This window comes from Siphateles boraxobius, unplaced genomic scaffold (assembly GCF_051911475.1).
Source record: "Siphateles boraxobius isolate OS27281-9 unplaced genomic scaffold, OSU_SipBor_1 48, whole genome shotgun sequence".
Taxonomy (NCBI): domain Eukaryota; kingdom Metazoa; phylum Chordata; class Actinopteri; order Cypriniformes; family Leuciscidae; genus Siphateles; species Siphateles boraxobius.
In genome coordinates, this window is record NW_027509119.1 from 13438251 (window position 1) to 13443138 (window position 4888).

Consider the following 4888-nt stretch of genomic DNA (forward strand, 5'->3'; position numbering starts at 1 on the left):
CTTAGTTAGACGATGTTGGAATGACTGCAGCTACCGACAAGCAATAAAGAACTTCTGCTTGGAAAACTTCCACCGTCTCCTGGTCTGAGCTTCTAACTTTTCTACAAAGAAAAAGTGTCACGGTAGACACATTCTCTGTCCCTTCTAGTCTCGTATTTATGTTGTTGTATGAGTGCACGTGTGTAGTGGGCGTGAGTGTATGTCATTACCTAATCCGCTCCAGCTGATCATCATTACATCACCAGCTGCAGACACTCTCACCACGCTTTATATGCTCACCGTTGTGTTCTCATCTTTGTCAGATCGTTGTTTGATGTCGTCGGTGTTGGTGTTTCAAGTCTTCGTGTTCCTGCCCAGTGTTCCCGTTGTTCGTCGTTCTGGAGTTCGTCACCTTGTGGATTGTCTTCTCACCATCGTCTCATCACGGCACTTTCACTAGTCTGACCATCGAAGTCCCTGCGCCACCCACTACCATCGGCTTGTACTGTTCTATCTGTTTTGTGACATTTTCTTCATTAATTAAAAGAGTTTACTCGCGATTGCTTCCAGTTGTCATTGGTCCATTATGACAAAAAGATCACTACAGATGGTGCCGTGACCCGGATAGAATTAACTTCACCTGAATCCAGATTGGAATTCAAGCTCAAAGATCTGACTGCATTCCAGAGAGAATCTTACCTGAATCCAGAACTGAAATCTCCACTCAACAAAGACTAAGTTCCAGAACTGAAATCTCCACTCAACAAAGACTGAGTTCCAGAACTGAATCCTGAAACTTCAAAGCTCAACAAAGAACAAACTTTTTTTGACTGAGTTCCAGACGGAATCCTTTCCGTATAAACAACGATTTGGTGACTTTCACTCTATTCAAAGAACCACTGAAGACCAGTACAAATCTCTGCGCCGTCAGAGAACAGTTATCAGACAGCTGCAGTGTCTGGCTAACAAAGTTACCCTTTAAAAGTTTATTTTAAAGATGAAAGTATAGCCTCTACGTTGCTAGAGAAGGTATCCTCTAAAGTTAGGGAAGGTTAACATTACGTGTTAATATGGGTGAACCTCTGTTCAAACAGGGATGTGTTTATCCTCTAAAAGTTAGGAAGGTGAAAGATCCTTTGCATTTCCTTTTAGAGAAGATTAGTGTAACGTGTTAATATTTTGTGGTTACCCTTTGCTCTGGGCAAGGAAGGTTAACTGTGTTATCGAGTGTAGCCTCTTTGGATCAGGGAAGATTTAGTGTTTTTGTTTGTTTTATCCTCTAAAAGTTAAGAAGGTGAAAGATCCTTTTGCATTTTTCTTTTAGGGAAGATTAGCGTACCGTACTAATAGTTTGTGATGTGTTGGTAACAAGGAAGTTTAACAATAGTTGATTTGTGTTAACAAGCGTACCCTCTGTGATCAGAGAAGTTTAGTGTTTGTTTGTGTGGTAACAAAGAAATCCACAAAATGATTAAGAAAAGTGCTAGACTAATCTCCACAACTAAAAAAGGTGGTCTTGCTACTCCTTTGTGGTCAGATAGCGAATTTAAAACACTGTTAGGAGAACAGATGGATCTAATAGTCGCTGAAAAAGTTAGACAAGAACTAACACAGAAATATGAGATTCATCCAGATAAGATTTGGTCTGTAGAAGAGTGTAAAAAAGTACTAGGAGCAAGTATTTGCAAGAACAATGTGAAAGCCATAATTTGTTGCCATAGAGAATTTATTTTAGCAAAAGCTACAGAACAGTCTCAGCATAACTCAGAGCTAGAGAAAGAGAACAAAGAGCTACGTGCTAGAGTTTCCACGTTGACCAAGAAATTGAACAGCAACAAAGATGCAGAAAAAACTGATGTGGAATAAGTAAGTCAGCCTGATAACATTTACCCTGATTTACGAGCGTTCTTTGAAACAGATGTGGCCATCCAATCAGTCACTGATAAGCCTGTAAATTCAGTTTATGTGTGTGGAGCTAGAAAAAGATCACAGGGAATTGAGGAAAAGGAAAGTGTTTCTACCCACCCTTCTATAGTCCGAATACAAACTGTCGCAAAAGCCCTTGGACCTAAGGATATAGAACGACTCTCTAAGAGTTTACCCTCACCTCGTAAACAGTTTTCTGATTTTAGAAGGGCATTGATCAGCAAAATTCGTCTATATGACATGTCGTTAACAGAACTCACACAGTTAATGTCACAAATTTTAACTGATTCTGAATTCAACAATTTTGAATCTGCAGTGACTTCTGAACTACAACATGCCAGTAGAGGGGATATGAGAGAAGGTGTTTTGAAAATCCTAAAGACTATCTTAGGACCCAAAATAGACTGGTCTAGAGTTACTAGCTGTGTACAAAAGAAAGAAGAAACAGTAAATGAATATACTGAACGGTTTTGTCAGTCAGCCATAACTTACAGTTGAATAGTGGATGATTCTGAAAGTGTGCTCGATGACAAAGGACCACTAATTCGTATCTGGTCAGATGGCCTTTTAGCCGAATACAGAAGAGCTTTGCCGTTCCTAGATCTAACTTGGTCTAACAGAACTCTCAGAAGTAACGTTGACAGGTTAGCTGCATGGGAAAGAGATGCTGATGTTAAAGCCAAAGTGAGAGTATTTAGCACAGCAAAACAAGAAAACAGGTGGTCTAAAGAATAAGGCAGCTGCCACTATTGTGGAAGATTAGGACATTGGGAGAAAGAGTGTAGGAAGAAATTGCAAGATACAAAAAGAAATGCTATGCATAATTCTGCTCCTTCTCAGCCTGCTTACAACCCGGCCAAGTCAAACTCTGACTACAAAATTGTTATGTGCTCCACTAAATACAGGTGCAATTTAAGGCATGGATCTCCTGAGACAAATACATCTAACTTTAGACGTGTCCTCAGAATCTGCTAGCATTAAAATTTCCTCAGCACAAGTTTCTACCAATAATGTGATCCCTCCTGAGTATGCTTTCTTACAGAATCATCCAATTTGGGCTAAAGACAAGGATGATTGTGGTTTGTTGACAGGTGTAGAACCAATTAAATTGACGGGGACTTCACCCCCGGTCACCAAACAATATCCGATCAATAAGGAAGCTATACAGGGGATCAAACCTATTGTAGAAAAGTTGCTGATGCAGGGAGTGCTAGTTAAAACCAATAGTCCCTGTAACTCACCCATATGGCCCATCAAGAAATCCAATGGGACATGGAGACTCACCATAGACTACAGAGTAGCCAATAAACATATTGATAAAATCACCCCCCAAGTGGCAGATCAGTCCACAATTTGTAATGGCATACCATTAGAGTGTCAGATTTTTTCAGTAATTGATATGTCTAATGGATTCTTTTCTGTACCATTGCACTCTGACAGCCAGCCATGGTTAGCTTTCACAGTTGACTATGAGCAATATCAGTGGACACGTTTGCCACAGGGATTTCAAAACTCCCCAACCATATACAATCAGGCTGTCAGACGTGATTTGTGTGACCCAGAATGTCCGGTAAAACAGTCCACTATGATCCAATATGTCGATGATATTTTGATTGCCTCAACAGAACACGAGGTACATCAAACTGAATTGGCATTATTGTTGGACTATTTGCATAAGAAAGGACACAAATGCAGCTTTCACAAAGCTCAAATTGCTAAAAAGCAAGTCACATTTCTGGGTCAAACAATTGGTGCAGGAAATAGATCCATTACACAGGATCGAGCGGCTTCAGTCAAAGCCATACCCCCGCCTACTACCATTAAAACACTCCGATCATTTTTAGGAACAGCAGGTTACTGTAGACCTTGGATTGAAGACTATGCCTCAATTGCACAGCCGCTCTATGACTTGTTGAAAGGCCATGGTAAAGATTCTGATACTGTTTGTATGGAAGAATGTCACCTCAAAGCGTTCAATGATTTGTAGAGAGCACTATGTCAAGCACCAGCATTAGGAATTGCCCAAACTGATAGACCATTTGTGCTTTATGTCCATGAACAATCAAGGTATTGGCCCATGCCTCAGAGCAGTACAGGCAGTGCATCTAGCGCTTCAGGCTTCATCAGGAATGGTGTTAGGACAGTCTGTAAACGTAAGATGTCCGCACGCAGTGTCCGAATTAATGAATCAAGCAAAAGTCACTTCTGTCACTTCCTCTCGCTGGGGAAATTGGTTAGCAACTCTCACAGCCCCGAATATTGTCTTACAGCGTGCACCTGTCACGAATCCGTCCTCATGTATGATGTCTGCTATGACTGAAGTTTTGTTAGAGGATGAAGGAGAAATGACACACGATTGTGTTACGCTTACATATACACCTATGAGTGAAGTAAAATAAACTCCCACAGAGAATTCAGAATTTTAGTTGTTTGTTGACGGTTCAGCTCAAGTAATTGAAGGTAACAGACGAGCAGGTTATGCAGTAACGTCCACCACGGAAGTGTTAGCTTCAGGACGTCTTCCAGATCATTTTTAAGCTCAAGCTGCAGAACTAGTAGCCCTAACAAGAGCATGCACTCTAGCTTCAGGATCAGTTGCTAATATCTACACAGATTCCAGATATGCTTTTGGGGTAATTCATGATTTTGGTGTCATTTGGCAAACCAGACAGTTTCTAACTTCTGCTGGATCCCCCATTAAGCATGCTGAATTAGTGAAAGATCTAATGTTTTCCATGCAACTTCCAAAGAAATTAGCAGTGATCAAAGTGAAAGCACATCTCACAACTAATACTACGGAAGCTAAAGGTAATGCTCTTGCTGATATGGCAGCTAAACAGGCTTGTTTCTATGCAACTGTACAAGTGTGTTCAGGTAGTGCAGCACAGAAGACAATTATGCCTCCTGAATCAATAATTGATCTGTACAAAGACGTTCCTCTGTATGAAGCATGGACATGGTTAGACAAAGGAGCCACCATGGA